Source organism: Quercus robur, chromosome 5 (assembly GCF_932294415.1).
Source record: "Quercus robur chromosome 5, dhQueRobu3.1, whole genome shotgun sequence".
In the NCBI taxonomy this organism is placed as follows: domain Eukaryota; kingdom Viridiplantae; phylum Streptophyta; class Magnoliopsida; order Fagales; family Fagaceae; genus Quercus; species Quercus robur.
This window is the reverse complement of record NC_065538.1, coordinates 20,383,652-20,406,968: the sequence shown is the minus strand read 5'-3', so window position 1 is coordinate 20,406,968 and position 23,317 is coordinate 20,383,652. Positions and strand designations below refer to the sequence as shown.

The following is a 23,317-nucleotide window of genomic DNA, read 5'->3' as shown; positions in this document are numbered from 1 at the left end:
AGTTGTAATTTACCTTTCTTCTCTCTCCTTCTTTTTTATTTTTTATTTTATTTTATTAGATTCGTCCATGGTCAGTGGTCACTTGACTCACTTTTACTATTTTATAATATTTTATCTTGCTCCACTCATTTTGTTTTTATTGGGAGGTTTATGGAACATGCTAATAAGTGACCAACAAAAATAATACTATTCTCTTTCTTTTTCTTTTTCTTTTTCTTTTTCTTTTTCTTTTTCTTTTCTGTTTTAACTTTGGGGTTATAAATATGGTTTTGATATTTAATTATTTTGTCTTTTTATATTAATTGAATACTTTCCTTAACCCCCACCAAATAAACATTAGTATCTTTTGTCTTTTTCGTTACTTTGTCTTTTCATTTTTTTAAGCAAGGAATCAATTCCAAAACTAATCTAAAGTTATTTTTTTACTCAATTCCTTTTATGAGAAACAAACACACACACATTCTAAAAAAAAAAAAAAACACACACACACACACAAAGGAGAGGGAAAGGGTACTTAATTGAGTTAATTCCTTATATACAATATTCTAGGTTATACAATTAAATATAAATATATAGTTGTAATGACCAATAAAGTACAAATAATATTAAACTTTTCAAGAACTAATTAATTCAATGCAAACTAGGTGTTTGAATTCAATTGGATAATTTAATGTGCTACACCTAAGAAGTTGTACTTAAGTTTAACTTATAAAAAAAAAAAAAAAAAAAAAATCCAAACTTGGTTGTAAGAAGGATGGTTTTAAAAACAAATCATTCAAAAAATCAAAAAATGTTCAGTTTTCAGTTGAACCAATGATTTGCTTTATTGAACTACCTTTTTATACTGTTTTTACCGTATTAATTTAGGGTTCAATTCCCAGTTAAATAGGTCGGTCCTATCATATTTTTAAAACTATGATAAGAAGTAATGGCCTGTTTGGAAGTTTAAAAAATGAGGGGGAGTAGAGTAGAGGGGGGGAGAGTAATTCAATTACCTTATTTGGAAGTTTTTTAGGGAAGAAGGGGGAGGAGTTTGGAGGGGTTTGGAGGGGTTTCAACCACCTCTAACCTCTCATTTTTAATTCCTCCAAATTTGAGAGATTTAGAGGGAGAGTAGAGTAGATAAATTATTGATTAGATAAATTTCTTAATTTACCATTTCTAAATTAATAATAGATCAATGTTGCAAGTCTATTTTCAAATAAGGGTAAATTTGTCTATTTTAATCATCTCCTCTCTTCTTCATCCTAATTTTTAAAACATCCAAACAAGGGGAAGGGTTAATTACTCCCTTCTCCCTTACTAATTTTAAAAACATCCAAATAAGGTGGAGGGGAACCATTCCCCTCTACTCTCCTCCCTTTCTAAACTTCCAAACATGCCATAAAGGTTGAACTATAGAATCAGATCCAATGCAATATCTTAATGTATAAATCCCTACAATTTCCCATCTAACCCAATTGAAGCTTGCTTCATCAAAGAAAAATCAACTTAGTTCCAACTAAGTCAAGTTAAAGGACGTCAAAGAGTCTCTCCCCAACCTTGTTAAGTCTCATTCCTCTCTTTAACCCCAACTCAACCCGGAAGTCCAATAATCTCTGTCCCTGTTCATATTGTCTCATTTAACTTAGGTTATAGATTCTTTCTCAAAAAAAAAAAAAAAAAAAACCCTTAGGTTATAGATTACAAATTTTCTAGTGCGTAAATTGCTGAAAAATGATTTTTTTTTTTTTTTGGGCAAGTGTTTGGGTAGCCATTTAGAGACAAAATAAAAGTAGGACTTATATGTCCTTTGAAGTAGGCTCAAGTGCTTTTCTTTGTGAACCATTAAGAAATGAATGAAAAATTGACTCATAAACTGCCTACTTGAACATAGTTTTAAATTTTGAAATCTATAAATCTTACATAGGATAAAAATGGTTTTTGGATTGCCTTATATATATATATATATATATAATCTATATATATATATAAAACCGAAGCCTCTGCTGGCACCACAATTTTCCACGTCAGCATAATATTTAAAAAATAAAAATAAAAACATTATAACACCTCAAAACCCTAGCAACCTTACCCCTTTCTCAAGTTAAGAAATATAAAGCCCACGTCCGCACAATATTTAAAAAATAAAAAATAAAAACAAAAACATTATAACACCTTAAAACCCTAGCAACCTTACCTCTCTCTCAAGTTAAGAAATATAAAGCCACAGTTTCTGCAAACTCTCTCTCTCCAAAGGTAAATATCAAATTCAACCCCTTTAATTTCTCTTTATATTTGGCTTCTATAGAGTTATAGTGAGTTATGCTGATTTTGTTTTTTTGTGTGTGTGTGTATAGATGGTCATAATACTTCGGTATTCCAATAGAAGTTTGTGTTTTCGTTAATTGAAGGCCTTAAAGAGATAAGTGTTGCAGTTTGGAACAGCAATACAAAAGACGATTTCATTGGCAGCGGAAAGTAATTACTTTGTCTCATATTTTTGTTTTTTGAATTGATTTTGTGTGCTTTTTAGACCCTTTTGGATCAATTTTGTTAATTGGGTGTTTTTTTTTTTTTTTTTGATAGGGTCCAATTGGGGAAGGTTCTTTCAAAGGGTTACGACGACCGCACTTGGTGTCTGTATACTAATAATGGGGGGTAAGTGCTATAAATTACTAACCCTTTTAAGTGTATAATTTGTTTCTAAAATTATCTATAATATTTTGTCCTTCGAAAATTTTATCTCTTTAATTTTAGTATATTGTGTTTCTTAAGCTATAGACTGATTTTCTTTGTTTCTTATTTTCAATAATAAATCATTTTATTGCAATATCGGTAATTGTTTGAGAAATCCAATATGTTCATATCTCTATAGAATAGAGAATAGTAGAAGCCAATTTTATTACAACTACTTAAATTGAGTTGACTTAATTCCGTACAATTACAAAGTATAGCATGAAAGATAATGGAATTAATTGTTGTAATTTTTATTTTCTTTCCATGTTTTGAATTTCCATGTTTTTATTGTTGATGAGAAATTAAGATTCAATTGCACAATATGTGTAAATTCTTCAGAAGGCTACTTTAAATAATAAGTCAATGTGTCTCTTACATTTGGGTATTAGTTAGAATTATTTTCAAATGATTATACCAATAAAAGTGAATGTGTATAAATTTTGTTTAACTATCCCGTGCATCGCACGGGTTAGCGACTAGTTATACTATATATAAGAGGATTCCTTTCTTTCAACTGGACTTTTATGTGGTTCAAAAATACCCTCATTAACGAAGGGTAACTTCATTTAGAAATAGGGTCATAAATGTCAAATAACAAATTTCATTTTAAATTTAAAAAAAAAAAGATTTCCTAAATTTTAGGATTTTTTTTTTGTTAAAAAAAAAATTACAATTACTGCTTATCTCTAAAATTTATCATTTTTATTTGTTTGAAAAAAAAATATTTCTAAATTATGATAAATAAAAATTATTAATCTTTACCCCAAAATATAAAATTTTGATAAAACTTATAACGGTCCATAATTAAGATTCTCTAGTACTTTTTTTTTTAAATAATAATAATTTCAAAGTTAAACTACGAAACTCTTGACAAGAATTCTAGTTTTATTGAAATATCTAGATATTATATGTGTCATAAGTTTATGTCAAATTTGCAAACATGAAAATTGGTTGCATACCCTACAGTCCTACACTCGGCAATTTGGCACTATCAAATATCAATACTATAAAAAGCCCCAAATTTGTATAAATTTGGCAATTTGGTTGCATACCCGCTTAAAGCCTTAAACTTCAAAATCTTTTTTCATTTTTTTTTTTAGCCACGTTATCTCTATTAGCAATTTTTTGTTGTTGAGAAAAATTTCTATACAGAAGTGTCAATTTAGTACACTTTCAAAGTTCATGTATCAAGTAATGCCACATCACTCATATAATTCCTAGTTATCAAGCATATTCCACGTCGCCCATCTCAGCTGGACCAAAAAAAAAAGCATAACAAAGAGGAACGATGCTGTTTACTTTTAGGACGAAAAAAAGGGAAGTTATCTAAAATGATGCAGACAAAAATTGAGCAACCCCACACTAGATCTTCGATTGATATACAATCAACGATGTTGAAACCAGGTAACGTTTCATTATTTTCACCTTTTCATCACTTTCTCCCCAACCACGACCACAACATTGTCACGACCACTGTCAAGAAAGGCAAGCTCGATTTTGCGTATGAAGGTCATTTTCTCTATCTACATATACTTCAATGGTCCGTTTGGATGGCATAATTTGGACGTTTGGATTTAGATTTGGGTGATTAGAATCTAAGCCTCCGTTTGGATTGCATTGAAAGGGGCTGAGTTTGCGTTTGACGTTTTATATGCGGGTCCCATGCACTATTTAAGGGACCCGCAAGTACAATATTTAGAAAAAAAAAACTTTAAAACTAGGTCCCACACAACACTATTCATATTTAAAAATTATTTTGTTACAGTATTTTCAGTTTTCAGTTTTCAGTTTTCAGCAATAAGCGGTATCCAAATAGACCCTAAATCCACCAAGGATTTAAAAACTTTTAGGGTCTGTTTAGTTTGAGCAAAAAAAGGAGTGTATTCTGTATTCATTTTCAGTTTTTTGTAGGATCGATTACTAAAACCCTTGTTTGACTTTGTATTTGTATTCAGTTTTTATTTTTATTATCCAAAAAGTTAGGATTTGAATACAAAAACTGAATACAACTTTTTGGTGTTTTCATTTTCTTGAAAATGAATATAGTGACATTTTTGTAAAAAAATAAAATTTGTGGGTATCACTATTACTGTTGTACGGTATCGAGATCCCAAGACCCATATAGGCCCTTGGGCCCAGGCCCAACGGGAACAGCCCCATTGCCCTAAGCCCTTCTTGGAACTGCCTTAGCGTAAAAACTAGTTTTAGGCCTTGAATTCTGATAAGTGCTCGGCATAAGCTTTCCCGAACAAGCGTATGAACCGTGTCCGGGAAAATCATGATATGCTCGGTAAATTGCATTACCGAGCACTATCGACTAAGCTGGAACCAAGTTCCAAGGCCATAATTATTGCACCCCACTCTCACCTAAATACCCACTTAAATCAGATAATATTGGACCTTCAATAGCACTAACGGAGGCTGAAATCGTAATCTCACCACTAACCTTAGCTATAAATAGCAGAAGTTTGGGAGGAAGAAGGGGTTCAGAAAAATAGAGAGAAAACAGTCAAGGGAGAAGAAGAAATGAGTGTTGCTTTGAGTCTCTCTGCCGAGAACGACCCAGAGTAGGAAATCCTCAAGCCCACTACAAATAAATTGTGAGCCCAAGTAAGTTAAGACCCAACAGTCTCATCTTTGGTTCCCACAACTGTCTTGTCACATTAGAGAACACTTTCTCTCTCTATTTGTTGGTGGTTGACAGAGAAAAAAAAAATTTGAAGGGGAAGACAAATTAGGAAATGATGCCAAATAAAAAAATAGATGTGAACAAAAAAATGAGTATAAGATTTGAGTATATAAAATGAATACAAAAAAAGAAAATAGAAAATGAATACAACTTCAGTACAAACCAAACAGCCCCTTAAAATCAATGGATTTGAAATCAAATTCATTAATTAATTTAATATATAAATCCAAATCCAAATTCAAGTTTCTAAATACAATCCAAAGGTACTAAAATATATATATATATATATATATACACACATACACACAAGGAAATTGGCTATGAAGGAAGCCTTACCCAAGTGGGCCTTCTACCACACTTGCGCTGCAAGCCTGGACTGGATTGAGTTGGGCATGGGTCCATGTGGTTGGGCCCAACAAATATCGATCGTTATTTTTTTAACATCTGTTCAATTTTTGCACCATTTTGAAAACGTTCAAAAGATTAAAATTTAAAAGCACATTTTTGAAAACGTCCAAGTGATATTCAAACATGTGAATTTAGATTATAATATTTGTATTTTTTTTGGGTAAATTGCAAATTATTCCTCTAAAGTTTGGGGAAAGTTTGGGGGTGTTTGAATTTAAATCCTAAAGTTTCAGAACTTGGATTTTACTCTCTGAAGTTTGAGGGTGTTTGGATTTTACACCCTAATATTTTAGAATTTAAACTTTATCTCCTAAATTTTAGAAGTGTTTGGATTTTACACCCCTAAATTTTGGGGGTGTTTAGATTTTACACTATAAAGTTTTAGAATCTGGGGTGTAAAATCTAAACACTCCCAAACTTTAGGGGATAAAATTTAAATTCTGAAATATTAGGGTGTAAAATCCAAACACCACTAAACTTCAGGAGGGTAAATTCCGAATTCTGAAACTTCAGGGTGTAAAATCTATGCACCCCTAAATTTTAGGGGTGTAATTTGCAATTTGCAATTTTTTCTTTTTTAACCATATTTAGGGGTGTAATTTGCAATTTGCAATTTTTTCTTTTTTAACCATTTACGAAGACAATAATTTTGAACAAACAAAAACAAAATTAATTATATAAATTTTCAATTTAAACATAATAGGATGCTAAGCTAAACATACAAAAAGTGAAATACAATTTTATAAATAAATTTATTTTATAATATTTCACTAAAATATTATTTTATCTTATCATGTTGTATCAAATTGTGGAATATTCCGCAATTTGATACAACATGATAAGATAAAATAATATTAATACAAATTAGGGTTCTACTCTTTTATTGTCACAAGACTCACAAAACATATATAAATAATAATAGTTATTCTATTATTATTTCTTTTATTCTACTGATTTTTTTTTTTTATTTTTATTTCCATGCAATTATTATTATAGAATGTACAATGTATCAAACATGCCCGTATGATCATCTGGAATCAATGAAAAACCAGGTGCGATGTTTTCTTATATTAAATTTAAAAGTTTTCTGAAGTGTTTAAAGGGTTTCCTTTTATACTGTATACACTAAAATTTAAGTAGATTTCCTTTCTTGGCGCAAAAGGCTTTCCAGGTATATTGTTCCAAAAAAGAAGAAAAAGGAAAAGGAGACACTAATTATTTGATCATGATCAACATATATAAACTTAGTTTCTAAAATATAAATAGACACAGTGAAAAACTTACTTGTATACACTAAGGCTTTATTTGTTTTGACATTAATATTTTTTGGAAAATTTTGTGAGATAAAATTATTTTCTAAAAAATTTTAATGGAAAACAATTCTATCTCCTACTAAGTTAATATGGAAAGATATGAGATAGTTTTTTTTTTTGAAGCCGATATGAGATAGTTTTAAACATAGGAAAATGCGAAAAATTATCTTCATATAAAGTTTTCCATTGAAACAAATAGAGCGTTGAACTGCTAGAATTTGCTTGATTGGGATAAAAACTAGGAGGATAGAAAATGGAAGAGAGAAAATAAGGTATATATATACACACACACACACATTGAGGTGTAAAATTATGGGACTTCAAAAGCTTATGAGGCAACATAAGAAAATGCCAAAAATTATCTTCATATAAGGTTTTCCATTGAAACAAACGGTGCATTGAGAGTCTGTTCAGTTGGGTGAAAACCGCGAGAATAGAAAATGGAATAGAGAAAATCAGTAGCGGCTTCAAGAATTTTCTTGAGGGAGGTCATTAAAAAACTTAAAAAAATTTTAATAAAAAGAGAACTTGAATATATTATGTTATTTGAAAAAAAAAACAAATACATAAAATTTTACAATTTCTTTCTACGAGTTTTCATATTTTGAAATCGTCACATGATAGTTTATTATCAATTGTCATTATCTATTGTCAACGTAGATGTGACCATTTTATTTTGTTAAGTTTATATAACATTTTTATTTTTATGTAGTTGTCATTATTTATTTGTTATTGTTTTTTTTTATATTATAAATTGTTGACCTTATACTAATTATTGACCCATATAACCACACTCATCCATACATAAATAATACATTTAACAATCATTGACTTTACTATTTTTTTTCTTGAATCACTGGTTTTATAACAAAAAGTTATTATAACACGATAACAATATACACATGTAACAAACATACACACTCTCACATATATATATAATATGAATTTATAATAAAGAGATACACTCAAAACTCACAAACACTTACATTTTACTTTTAGAGTCGGATATACATTAAAAGTCAGATAGAGAATAGAGATGAGATGAGATTCATGATAGAAAGAGAGAGTGATTTGTGTTGTTAATTAGTTTTGGGATGAGTTGATCTATGTTGTTTAATTTTGGGCTAAATTAATTTGTGATCAGAGGATGCAAGATTTAAGCCAAGTTGTGAAAAAAATATTTTTAAAGGTAATTAAATTAATAAAAAATATTTTATATATATAAAAATATTTTTTTTGAAGTTAGGGGGTTCATTTGAACCACTTGAATTACAAATGTAGCTGCCTTGGAGAAAATATGGTATATATATACACACACTGAGGTGTAAAATTCTTAGACTTCAAAAGCTTTTGTGGCAAAACAATGTAGATAAACCAAAAATCAATTTATTTGAGAATGAACAACCACAAGCCAAACATATTTCCTTATTTGAAGTTTGGAATATACTTTTATATTCTAAATTTGAAATGGATTTCCTTTCTTGGCAAAGCCTTTTCATGTATATTATTCTCAAAACATTACTCCTAGTTCTTCCAATAAATAGGGGGATTGAGATCTTCTAGAGTTCTTCGGGTACTCTACCATGTAGAGTTCTTTTAATCTTAACATTTCATTTATATTAATAAAAAGTTCTAGATTTTGCCATATCATTAATCTACTAACAAATCTACAAAAATAATGATTTTTAAAAAATAACTACTTATAAATGATAGTTATTACCTTAAATGCGAAAGAATCGATAGTGGCTATGACATTGCAACATTAAATGCAAAAGAAATTTGCTTATTTAGAAAATTGATTATTATGCACATGGACCGTGAAGCATATATATGTGATATATGAATGGCAGAGATACCTGAGTTTTCATTCCAATTTTTTTAGTCTTCTATTAATTTTATCAAAATTAAGCATATACATGTTGTTTTTTGTTTGTTTGTTTTTTTTTTTTTTTTTTTCAAGCACATGATTAATTGGCACATAGGATCATAAAATATGATTTTTTTTATGTCCCATTTCAGTCGAACCTATGCTTTGAAATTAACAACCAAAACGATTTGTGAAACAAATTGAAAAATGAAGAGGGGAAGGAGAAGATGACTTCATGTTTTCTTAGAAACCTAATTTAGGTAAAAGAGGTAAGGCAATAATTATCATTTATGAATAGTTATTGTTTAAACCATTGTTTTAGGAGATTTGTTAGTGAGTTAATGATATGAAAAAATCTAGACCTTTTATTATAAATGAATTAATGATAAAGATTAATAGAACTCTATATAATAGAGTAGCCTAGGAACTCTAGAGGATTTCAATAAATAGGTGTAGCAAATACCTTTCAAACAATAGGCTTATCCTTTGTGTTGTTGAAGATGACCATAAAATACGGTTTTTCTCTTAGCCTCCTGGTGATTCAAATTGTACTTTCTGTCTTGTTTTCAAGCCACCACTTTGCAAAAGCCGATAATGCATGAGCTTTCGTCCCTAGTAAGACCAACTTGCAACCATACTGAGTTTCCTGATGTTTGCATCTCAACTTTGGAGTCGGATCCTCGTAGCTCTACTGCAGATCTTACTAACCTTTCCAGAATTGCCTTGGAGATAGCCGTAACCAAAGCTAATGAGGCCAAAGCAGATGCTTTTAAACTGTTTAATAATGCAACTAGTGATGAGAGTCGGGAGACACGATTAGCTTGTAATGAATATGGATTTAATTCGAGTGTCTATCAATTCGAAGAGTCTCCAATACTTTGATGAACAGAATTATACTGAGTCAAGCAGAATTGTGTATATTTTTAATGGAGGTTTAGATTATTGTATTGACGTTGGCGTAGTAGAGTTAACTGCAAGTATCACATTCCTAAAGAAATTCACCACTGTTGTGAAGGAAATTCTAGATCTCCTTTTCTAATGAATAGTGTCCTTTCGAATGAATATCTATTCTAATAAATGTTTGAATTTTAACTAACTTTTTATCCCTTTTTTTTTCTCCTTTATTTTTCTTTTCTTTTTATTTTTAACTTTTATTCATGAATTTTTCAATCTTGTAAGCTATAACAATATTAAAGTAAAAAAAAAAAAAAAAAAAAGCTCACAAACTATTTAGGAAATAGGTTTGGAACTGAGTGGCGGCTCTAGAAATTTTTTTTTAGGGTGATTTATTTATTTTTTTTTAGGGTGGTCACTATGAAATTTAAATTATGCAAAATCTAATAAAGTAATAACTTGAATATTTGCTACAATTGCGAGTCAAGTCACCAGGAGAACAAAATTGTTGCAATTGCAAAGTCAAAAAGAGTATAACTGTCTTACCATAAAAAATAACTCACAACCATAATATTTTTCTTAGTACCATTTTTTTAAGGCAAAATGAAATTAGAGATTATTTTATTGAATAGGTTGAATGATTTACAAATTTAAATGATTAGCAATTTTATCTTTTTATTTTATAATAGGCTTTTTGTTGAACAATTTGTTCACTTGTTGTTGTTTGGTCTTGTCTTGTTTTTGTTTGGTTTATGTTTGTTGTTATTTGGGTTAATATTTATTGTTGTTATTTAAGATTTTTTTAAAAAAAATTATAAAAGGGATTAAGGATTATGTTTGGGGGGCTGAATTAATTTTGGAGTAATGCTACATTCACAAAATTGTTGCAATAAATCTTATGCAAAAAAACTGTTATTGGTGGGTAAAAAAATAATATCGGTATTTAGGTCAAATTAGAATTAGTAACAGTTTATTACATTGAATTTGTTGTGAAATTATTGTAAAAATGTTGTGAATGTAACGTTACTCTTATTTTTGTTGAACCCAAATTTTTGTAATTTTTAAGTTAGGGTGTTCAACATTTTTATTAGGGCTGTCACAGGATATTAGTTTAGCATATAATATATTTTTAACAAGTGTATATATAAATTTTTTTGTAAGTTAGGTGCAAGTCAGGGTGGTCCTGTGACCACCTTGGCTTGCACGTGGAGCCACCAGTGTTGGAACCCTAAATCTAGGTTTAAAGCAATAGGCAATTTTGGATTTTGGATGCTTTTATGGTCTATTCCTAATACTAACATAAAAAAATCTATTATTAAGAAAAAAATAAAAATAATTGCTTGTTTTTTTTCCACCTAAAGATGGAGCAAGATAATATTGAAACCTTTTACAATTGAAAGAAGCATAATAAATTGAGAGTAATTAAAGAAGAAACCTTTTCTTGTACATTTTATGGTTACTGAGAAGTGGGTTAAATAGAGAAACCTTTAAAAGAAAACTAACAAAGTGGAGGAGAATTGAAAATTTTAAGGGGTATGTTTGGTAAACTGTAATAGACATTCTAATGTAATAGTTATTCTTATAGTTTAGCTATTCAGTAGTTTGATTATATTTTTATTACAAGAAATAGTCATTTCTTATGAATTGTTATTCTTTAAAATGAGGAATAACTATTCATCTCTAAAAATGTTGTAGTAGCCATTCCTTTGTTAGTGTATTAATTTTTAAAATCAATATACTTCCAAATAAAAAAAAAAACTTTCTATATACACATAACAATTATGAAAATAAAAAGTCATAAAAAAATAACTAATATTTCTTTCAAATTTTTTTTTTAAAAATATTTATTTTTTAGGAAATAATTATATGAGTAAGATATTTCCTAAAATATATCATAAGTTTTATTCTAATCTTACAATTTAGACAATTTGATTTAAACATTCCATTGTCTTCAAGGTTCTATTCTTGTGTTGTCATCAAACAAATGAATAGTAATGATTACATTACGGCATCTTGTATTTCTTGTAATACATATCCCTATTATTATATAATCACCATTACATTTTACCAAACGTGCCCTAAGGGTTAAAATTGTATTTTGTTTGGATTGATATATAGCAATGTTGATGTGTTATTTTGTACCGGGTCACTTGTCTATTCGGTTGAAATGTCTATTTGGTTGAAATACAAAAATAGTATGCTAAGTTAGTGTTACTATAACAACATATACTTTCTATGTATGCCTGGATTACAGATCCATTCAACAACTAATAAAATCTACAAAAATAATCTAATTTTACTTTGTAGAATGTAGTGGTTGCATGAAATTATCCGAATAAATCAGCCTTAAGGCCACGTTTAGTGTGGTTAAACAAGTCTCAATGAATTCATATTCGACCTACACCATCCATCAACTAAATTTTGAGCCTTTTTTTTTTTAGCCTCATGAGCAGCTTTATCATTTCCATTCTTTTGTTATACCCATGACTGTGATACTTGTTAAATGAGGACAAAAATGTTTGACTATCCCATTAAAAAAAAAGGTTTTGACTAGGCTGGATTTTAAAAACATACACTAATTGCTTGATCCTTTTAAACTTGTGCCGGAAATAGTTTCTACAATATAAATAAGCAATAGGCTCTTTTATTGTGTTGTAAGAAATGGCCATGAAAGTTGATGTTTCTCTCTGTCTCCTAGTGATTCCTATTGTACTTTCTCTTTTGCTTTCAAGCCACCATTTTGCAAAAGCAGATAATGAGATTAGCAAGCCCCTAATAACAACAACTTGTAACCATACTGAGTTTTCTGAGCTTTGCATCTCAACTCTGGAGTCGGATTCTCGCAGCTTTAGTGCAAATCTTACTGACCTTTCCAGAATTGCCTTGGATTTGGAACCAGAGCTAATGAGACCCAAGCACAGTCTTTTAAATTGATTCATAATTCAACTAGCTATGAGAATTGGGCGTACTGATTAGATTGTTTTGATACATATAATTGGAGCTTCTATCAATTCAAAGAGAGTCTCCAATACTCCGATGAGCATAAGTATAATGAGTCAAACAGAATTGTGGATACTTTTGATAAAGGTTTAGATTATTGTATTAACCTTGGAGTAGTAGAGTTAACTACAAGGATCACATTCCTAAGGAAATTCACCACTGATATGTAGAGGCGATTCTACATCTCCTTTTCTAATAACTAGTGTCCTTCTGAATAAATATATATTTGTAGGGGCCTTTTGTGCCTTTGGGCTAAGGCTTTTTGCAATGGGTAAGAAAGTTGGGCCTAACTCTTTATTTCCGCAGAATCTGCTCAGAACTAGTTTGTGCACAAGACAAGGCAAGACAAGACACTCCAAAAGATAAACAAGATATATATATATATATATATATATATATATATATCTGCTCAGAACTAGTTTGTGCACAAGACAAGACACTCCAAAAGATAAACAAGATATATATTTATATATATAGCATCAGGAATGAATGTCAATCTAAATAACTTGTTAGTGGTTAGACATAGTTAGAGCAACAGAATCATAACATAAAAGAGAATCTTTGCAAGAAGTAGGCTAAAGAGAGCCTGAACTCCAACTTATATAACCTTATTACCCAATTAATCCATAAAGTTATGCACTTTAGAGGATGGGTCAGAATAGCTACTTCATCCAATGAGATTACAAATAGTGGGTTTATTACGTGAGGGAGGAAAAATATTTGTCAATTGATGCATGCTGTTTTTGCTGTAATCACTTTTCTCTCTTTTCTAAGTCTCACTTCACCTTTCATTTTCTCTCTTCTTTCTCTTTCAATTTCCTACTCAAATTGCCTAGGTCATTGTTCTTGTTCCCCTTATGGATACTATTCCTATTTGTATACTAAATCAACTCATGAAATTTCTCATTTTTACCCTCATTGTTTACCAACCATTTTTGTCTATTGTAGACACCCTTCAAAGGTGCCCACTACCCTTCTAGCTGCATGGGTTCAACCTCCACTACCCTCTAAACATGTGCAGTGTTTTCTCTCTCTCTTTCACTACATATCCCACGACAAACTCCCACCCAATTCATTCTGTTGTGTACCTATCTCTCTTCTTTTAAATGGTAAAACCTTGGGTCACTTTTTGCCAATTCCCTCTAGTATGCATTAAGTGGTCACAACTGATTTATTACCTATTTTGGGTAAAGATGCTTTCCCAACAGAGCACCTCCCAAAAGAGGTCCTGGTAGGATACCGAAAATAGACTCTTTTCCCCCTTCCACCAAACCACACTCTCCGTAATCCCTTTAGCTGTGGGCCCACCTTCCTTGCATTGGCTGAGTTATGGGTTGGTAGTGCTTCGGCCATTACATTGTTGTCTTCTCCCCCATGCTTTGTCTTTTCTTTCACCACGTGTTTCTATAACACCCCATATTTTCATTACTAATTTATTTCTTATACATAAATTAAAGAGAAGGCCCACAATTAAATGGATTAAATTGATTTGGGCCTAAGATATTTAAATGAGATAATTATTATGGTATAAGAGGCCCAAGAAAGATGGCATAAGTAAATATATGGGCCTTGATAAACTTTAAAACCCTAGCCTTTTATCTTTGAGCTATACGTGTATATATATAAATAAGAGACTTCCCCACTTTCAGCGGCACCACATGGTTGAATTTATTTTTCTTTCTCTGTGGTTGTGTGTTAGAATTGCAGGTATGATTTTGTTCTTCGTAATTTTAGAAAGTTGGAATTGTTCAAGGTCTAGCAATTGTCCTCACGCTTATAGGAAGACATGGGTCGGTGCATCTATTATTTTGGTACCTAATAGAATAATAGGTGTTGGCTTCATGAATCTAAATCTATCATTATATTAATGGAAAAAGGTGTCCTATGATTGTTATTATATTAGACTAGGCAAAGTACATATAGCCATATGTCATGGAATGGTCCTCCGAAGGCTATTAGATTGATCAAATATGAATACAATATGTGGCTTCTAAGGAATAGTAGACTATATGATGGTTAGACGTATAATGAAATGCTAGAGTTCTATAGAATTGCTATACTTTCAGCCAATCAATCGATGGTGAAAATTTGTGAAATAGAACTTTTGGGTCAAAGTTGAAAGTGAACTAGACAGTACTAGTAAGTAAATAAATGGAAAATTTTGGAAATATCAGTGTTGTTCAAGATTAAACTGTTTAAGTATGAAAACAGATTTTAAGTGGGAAATTCGTGTATTCATGGACCTATTTTTGGTGTTGCTAAGTTTTAATTCTACTGATTTATTGTGACTAAAGGGTGGTTGATTTCATTTTTGCAAATAAGATATACGTAGTGTTTACTAATTTGGGGATTTTCCCAAATAGAGTTATGATTTTCAAACTATGCTTATAACAAAGATATATGTTGATATTCTATAAATATGTTGATATTCTAATAAATGTTTGATGTGGATATTGTATGGAAACGTTGACTATTTTTTTATATGAAAAACTTGTGGGATAACCTAAACTTATTTAAACTTGTATGTATGGATAAATCTTTGTATATTTTGAGCAATAGGTTGTGCCTTTCAAACCTGGCCTAAATCAATAAAATTTGTTAGAGGAGGGAAAGAACAACAACAGTGGGCTCTGCCTGAGGATAGCTACAAGGAAGAATCAGGTTTGTATTCAGAAGCAAATGAGTATCAGGCTCCACATAAGTGCTCTTGAGGAGACTGAGTTTGTATAAAAAGTAGTGATGTTCACTTTCTTCTCTCAATGTTCTTCCTTCTGTTTCTTTTCTCTTTTTCCGATCCCCTTTCCAATGCTTTCTCCTTTTCTTATTTACCTCTACCTCCATCACATCTTCACCATCCATTTTTACCTAAGCTCCCTCCTTTTTTGACACTTATTACCTTTCACATCTGAAGAAGATGGTGGAAGGAACCTGCTTAGTTGTGGCTTACACTGTTCAAGCCACTTCCTCATCAATGCGGCTGATAAAGCTATTGTCTACCATTTAATGCGGATGCAACAGGCTACACCAAGCCAAAAGCTTCCTTACTGCCCACTAGCTTCCACTCTCTTCAAATCCTAGCTCCCACTTAGAATACCACAGAGTACCATGATTCATTTCTTTTCCTTCTCGGGCAGTTTCCTCCCTTGGGCCCATGGTTTGCAGCATTTCCACGTTAATGTTGCGACCTTTCGACTTCATCCTCGATCCTCGAGCCAATGCTGCAACCCTTTAACTTCATCCTCAGTCCTCGGGCACCCACAATAGCCCCCTAAAACTTTCGCTATTTGTTTAGAGACAAAAGTGAAGTTTTTGTCTCTCAAGTAAAATACGCATGCGTCACATACGTTCCCATGTATCAACGTCCTTTCATCTGTCCTTTGCACGCTCCTAGCACTTCGGAATCCATGATCTCACATTTATGGCATTAGGCGGCTGCTTGTCTCCCCACGTTCTACGATTTGATCAAGATTGTACGGTCCTCATTTCTCCTCATGGATGGGTGGGAATTTTGTTGCTCACTTTTTCACTCCTATAAAAGGAGAACTTAGAGCTGGATGAGGCTCATTTTGAACATTTTGGCAATCTAAGTTGAAGAACAAAACTCCCGGGGAGCACTCTTTGCGTTCATCAGTAGGTGTGTTGATTTCCCTTGTTTCTTCTTTTTCACAAGTTTCATACTTCACCCCTTAAAAGACCATGGGTAGATATGCTAGGTTAGTGGACACTATCGAGGTTAGGGCAACCTTTAGGGCACAATATAGGATCCCTAATAATGTTGAAATTCGACATTGTGAGAAAGGTGAGTGGTTGGTCTTAAACAGACCTTCTGAGTCCGTGGTCATTCCTATGATCGCCTTTATTGAAGGTGGGATGGAACTTCCTATGGGAAGGGTAACCTGGGATTATCTCATAAACTATAGGTTAACCATGATCCAATGTTCACCCAACATCTTTAGGATCCTTGGGTTGTAGATGCAATAAACCATAGAATGGGGACTAACCTTACTTGGCACAATGTAAATTGGGTGTACCAAAGCCAAAAAGGGGAGAAAACCAAATATTACATGAAGTGTAGGGTTCTTGCGGTTAAGCTGATCTCCTGCCTGCTTGACTCAAGCAAAGGTATGGACGAGGATTTTCTTCTTGTCTCGGGAGGTTGGCACGATGGAATACACTGCTCTACCCAGGAAGGGGAACTAGGTAGGGTTCTCGAGGACCAGAGTAACACTTAAGATTTTTAGTTAACTTTGTTCATGCGAGAGTTCTTCACTTATTCACTTCACTAACAGCTCCTCTTATTTCTTTTTGTAGACGAATACCACACCACACCAGCTAAGCACTTGGTGAACTTCAAGGACCTAAACAGGATCCTTAGATCAGAAATATGTCTGCATAAGGATGGATAGCTTAAGGTAGCCTACGTCATCCTTGGGTACACACCATCTACCAAATGGTTCCAAAGTCCAAAGAATGTTATTAGAGCCAGGGACCCTCGCTTGGCTCTAATTGACGTGGCAGTCCCTGGATTCTTGCCAATCGAACCTCCTTCGAAAGGGACTCAGGACGCTCAGTTACCCGCTCCCTTAGCTGCCCAACTTATCTATTCCCAAGAGCTGACTTTCCCATTGGATGAGGAAGATGAAGAATCCACATCCGAGTATGTTTAAGAAGTAACAAACAAGGATTTTGAAGCCTTTTATCGCTCAAGCTCTCCTAGCACATCCCAAGCTCAAACTTCTACAGCAGTGGGTTTCAAAGAAAAAACCCTAGACCTATTGGCCCTTCTAACAGCCCATGCTGGAGGTTCTTCCCCAGTCGTGGCGGTGGTCACCCAGCCACTTACCCCAGCTGCCACATACATGTCTCCTGCTAATGTTGGAGACAAGAAAAGAAAAAGAGCTTAGGGAGGCAAAAGTGCCGAAGGCACCGAAGAAGGGGAGATTACACAGTCTTCCCACCAGCCCCCAGCTAAAGAAGCCTGGATCGGGAAAGGGCAGTCAAAGAAGTCCACTTCCACTGGGACTTCCAAAGAAGTTGAAGGGGAACAACCAAGGAAGGACTCCATCTGGAGGCCCATCTTTACTCTGAGTTCATGCAATCTAGTCCTAGATGATGCCAATTTAAGGGATCCCACCAAGAGCAGCTTTGGCCTAGTGGCCGAGTGTTTGGAAAGGGCCTTGTGTCTACCAAAGGAAATGGAGGACCTAAGATCCTTCAGGAAGCGTGAAATCTTCCTCGCCCTTAAACAAGATCTGGCCAAGGTACGTGATCGCTTTCATTTGATTGCATGGAAAAATTCTATCTATAATGTATAACACTTATGCATTTGTTCTTTGTGCAAGCTGTCCAAGCTGCCTTTATGGCCGAGGAATGGGTGGACCATTCCCTGGATACAGCTAGGGATGCTAAGGCCAAGCAAGAGGCCGTCGAGAAGGCCCACTCAGACGCTAACAAGAAGCTAAAGGAGACTATTGTTTAGCTGGCCAAAGTGGAGAAGGCTCGTAGAAATGCTAAGTCTGCCCTTAAAGGCTATGAAAAGTAGGCATCTGACACCTTAGAGGCTTAGAGAAAAGCCAAAAATAAGATGGTCTTGACTGTGGTGGAGCTGAAGCAAGCTAACAAGCAGCTAGAGACTAAGGAGAAGGAGAAAGCTGAGGCCGAGCAAGCAGCATACGATGCCGGCATGACCAAGACAGTGGAGAGCCTAACTGCCCAGCTTAGGGATGTTGCCCATGCCTTTTGCTTAAAGGTGTGGGGCCAAGCCTTGAATGCTGGCGGGATGGACATTGAATCAAAGCTTCAGGCTCCTGATAAAGTGTACTACCCTCCTGCCCTACGCCTGGCTGCCATTCCCCCTTAGCCACCAGCAGATCCAAGTTTAGCTCCCCTTTCTTCCTCAGCTTAGCCCAGTGATGCTCCCTCTACCACCTCAGCCAAGGGTAAAGACAAGAAAAAAGAACTTCCATCTCTAGTGGATGTAGAGGCCAAAGAGGAAGCAGCTGAGGTGGAGCAGTTGAAGAGGAAGAAAAAAGACAAAGAGTTGGAGAAGAAAGGGACCAAGGAAAAGGAGCCAGCAGCCTAGCTTAGTTTTTAGACTAGAAAACACTTAGGCAAATTTTGTAATGAGCTGTATAGTCAATGCCCCTTGTCTCCTTATTTTTGTACCATAACTCTTTTATTTTTAATGGAAAGGTTTGAAGTTAAACTTTTTTTTTTTGTTTATTTAATTACTTGTACATTTCTTTACTGTTTACTTTGCATAAGTTCTTTTGCATGACACGTCAGCTTCCTCTATAATAATCACGTCATGGCAGTTTGTAATTTCATCACCACATAAAGGGTGGGCTAACTTATGAAATTTAAATAAATTATCAATCAACACTTACTTGAAATTGGACTTGGACTCAAGCAAACTTGCTGGCATTACCTCACAAACTCGAGGAAATGCCCACGACCCTTACTGTTCAGTCCTTTCAAGCAAACTTGCTTATGTTAATTTACCCTAAGCTTATGACTCGAGGAGCCGAACAAGACCTAGGTTCTGTTTAACACTTAGAATATTTTCTGTAATGTTAATTTACCCTAAGCTTGTGACCCGAGGAGTCAGGCAAAACCTAGGTTCTGTTTAACACTTAGAATATTTTCTGCAATATTAATTTACCCTACGCTTGTGTCGCGAGGAGTCAGACAAGACCTAGGTTCTGTTTAACACTTAGAATATTTTCTGCAATGTTAATTTACCCTAGGCTTGTGACTTGAGGAGTCAGGCAAGTCCTAGGTTCTGTTTAACACTTAGAATATTTTCTGCCATGTTAATTTACCCTAGGCTTGTGACCCGAGGAGTTAGGCAAGGCCTAGTTTCTGTTTAACACTTAGAATATTTTCTGCAATGTTAATTTACCTTAGGTTTGTGACTCGAGGAGTCAGGCAAGACCTAGGTTCTGTTTAACACTTAGAATATTTAGCAGACCAATTGTCTCCACAAACGCATCTACAACAAGCTATGACCAAACAAGATATGAATGGCAACAAAATTTATTAATAGTAATAACACCGTAGATTGTTTACATTCCAAGGACATGAGATTACATTTTCATCCAAATCTTCCAAGTGGTAGGCCCTAATACCAGCAATGGAAGTGATTCTATATGGCCTTTCCTAGTTGGGACCTAGCTTGCCCCAAGTAGGGTTCTTGGCCGTCCCCAGTACTTTCCTCAAGACCAGGTCTCCTGGGGCTAAGGGTCTGGATTTGACTCCCTTATCATACCATTGCTTAAGTTTTTGTTGGTAGTAAGCCATCTTTACCATTGCCACCTCTTGTCTTTCCTCGACTAGATCTAGGCTATCTAGGAGTAAATGGTGGTTCTCTTCAACATTGAATTGGTCCGTTTTTAGAGTTGGGAATTCGGATTTAAGGGGGATTACTGCTTCTGACCCATAGGTCATTGAGAAAGGGGTCTCCCCCGTTGATTTTCAAGGTGTAGTATGATAGGTCTATAGCACATGGGGTAGTTCATCCACCTATTTTCCTTTTGCATCATCCAACATTTTCTTCAGCCCAGCCACTATAACTTTATTGGTGGCCTCGGCCTGTCCATTCCCCTGAGGGTAAGCAGCTGTAGAATACCCATTCCTAATCCCTAACTCCCTGTAATATCTCTGGAAGGCTTTATTGTCAAAGTGAAAACCATTATTTGAGATTAATGTGTTAGGAACTCCGAACTTGGTGACAATGTTCCTCCAGATGAATCTCTTGGCATCTACGTCCCTGATGTTGGCGAGGGGTTCGGCTTCCACTCACTTGGTAAAGTAGTCCGTGCTGACAAGGAGCCATCTTCGGTTCCCTATAGCTTGGGGAAAGGGTCCCACTATATCCAAGCCCCACTGAGTGAATGGCCAGGAGCTAGACAAAAGATTCAGAATTCCCCCTGGTTGGTGGATATTTGGGGCATACCTCTAACATTGGTCACACTTTTTTACATAATCTTGAGAGGTTTTTCGCATGCTAGGCCACCAATACCCTTGGGTTAAGGTCCTATGTGCTAGAGACCTTCCTTCTGTATGGCTCCCATAAATGCCCTCATGCAGTTCTTCCAATAAAGGCTCCATGGTCTCTGGATGTACGCATAATAAATATGACCCTAAGTAAGAGCACTTGTACAACTTCTGCTCCTCAGACAGCCAATAGCGAGGGGAAGCTTTACGTACCTTCTCTGCCTCACACTTGTCTTCAAGCAAAGATCCTTGCTTCAAAAAGGTTACTATGGGGTCCATCTAGCTCGGCTCCACATGGAGGCTGCACACCCCTATCAAAGATGCCCCTGTAAGACTTGAGGTGTCCATCTCCTCAATAACAACAACCCGAGGAAGACTTGACTCTAGTGATTTGGCCAACATTGCTAGAGAATCTGCATGGGAGTTCTGTCCCTTCAAGATTTGCTTCAAAATAAAACCCTTAAACTGAGCTCGGACATTCTATACTTTAGCAAGGTACCCCTGCATCCTTTCATCCTGAGCTTCAAAGTCACCATTGACTTGGCCCACGATTAGTTTGGAGTCCGAGTACAATTCTACCATTTCTCCTCCTAACAGCCTGACCATAGCTATCCCTGCTAGCAAGGCCTCATATTTGGCCTCATTGTTGGTGGCTGAGAATCCCAATCGTAATGATTTCTCTATTATCAGCTTCTTGGGGGTAACCAACACAATCCCTACTCCTGCCCCCTTTCGGTTGGAAGCTCCATCCATATAAACTTTCCACGAGGGGGCAATTGTGGCCGATCAGACCAATACACCCATAACTGCATTTTCCTCCTCGGGAACACCTTCAGTGAACTTTGCTACAAAGTCTGCTAAAACCTGTCCTTTTATGGCATTTCGAGGCATGTACTTAACATCATAGGCTCTCAACTTGGTTCCCTAGTGTAATTAGATTTCCTTAGTAAGACTTGCAAAGGGAGTTGGGTAAGCACCACAGCAATATGGGCTTGGAAGTAATGAGGAAGTTTCCTAGTGGCATGCACAATGGCCAGCACTGCCTTTTCCAAGGGAAGATAGTTATAGGGATTTGCTAACATAGTAGACAGGCCTTTGAATTCCGTCTTGGTTCTTGACTAAGACAAAGCTAACAGCGTGTTTGGTGACTGCTAGGTATGCATACAACACTTCCTCCTTATCAGGTCGAGAAAGTATTGAAGGATTGGACAAGTACTGTTTGAGGTCGTTAAAAGCTATTACACACTCTTCGATCCATTGAAAATCATTCCACTTGTGAAGCAGCTGGAAGAAAGGATGACACCTATTCGCAAACCGAGAGATGAACTTGTTTAAGGCTGCTGTCATCCCAGTCAACCTCTACACCTCCTTGGGATTTCGAGGAGGGTGCAAACTGTTAATAGCCCTGATTTGTTCTGGATTGCCTTCGATTCCGCGGTGAGTAATCATGTACCCTAGGAATTTGCCCGAGTTAACCCCAAAAGAACACTTGGATGCATTGAGGCGTAGTTTATGTTCTCTCAACACTGAGAAAGTTTCTCCCAAATCAGCCATATGCTCTTCTACCTTCTTGCTCTTAACTACCATATCATCAATGTATGCTTTCATGTTCCTCTTAATCTGCCTTTCAAACATCTGTGTTATCATTCTCTGATAAGTGGATCCTGCGTTTTTGAAGTCAAAGGGCATTACATGATAATGATAGTTCCCATTGGGGGCACGAAAGGCTGTCTTTTCCTGGTCGGATGGTGACAAAGGTATTTGACAGTAGCCTTGAAAGGTGTCCAGGAAACTCATTCGAGGATGTCCCACCGTGGTGTCCACTAGTTGGTCAATTCTAGGAATGGGGAAGGGATCTTTTGGGCAGGCTTTGTTCGGGTCTGTAAAATCCACGCACACTAGCCACTTCCCGTTTTTCTTCTTAACCACTATCGTGTTGGCTAGCCACTTAGGGTAGAAGATTTTCTTAAAAGCTTCGACCTACTTTAACTTGTTCACCTTTGTCCTGACTGCCTCGGCATGGTATTTGGATGATCGTCGAAGAGGTTGCTTACGCGGCATAGCCTCGGGATTTACGTTCAATCGGTGACATGCCAATCCGGGGTCAACTCCTGGAACGTCATACGCATTCCACGCAAAAACATCAAGGTTTGCGTTTAGGAACTTCACCAACTCTGCCTTTTCCATGGGCAGCAACTATGAGCCTACTTGGAAATATTGCTCCCGGTCCAGCCCTATTATCACATTTTCTAACTCGTCAGATGATTCTCCTGATGTCTCAGTTTGCTGCTCCCTTGCAGGCTCCCTTAATTGCTATGGAATTGAATCTTTAGTCACTGCGGCAGGTCTTGAAGTCTACTGTGTTATTGCTGATACCAGGCACTGCCTAGCTATGGCTTGATCACCTACCAACTTTCCCACTCTCCCCTGAGT

General features: G+C 35.0%; 1 long non-coding RNA gene across 1 annotated transcript; it reads left to right on the top strand.

Annotated features, from left to right (window-relative positions):
• The first annotated feature begins 2,346 nt into the window (after positions 1-2,346).
• On the top strand, positions 2,347-2,972 carry LOC126729029 (uncharacterized). The gene is made up of 2 exons (XR_007656460.1): positions 2,347-2,460; positions 2,569-2,972. It is a non-coding gene; the product is annotated as an uncharacterized LOC126729029 (long non-coding RNA).
• The last annotated feature ends 20,345 nt before the right edge of the window (positions 2,973-23,317 follow it).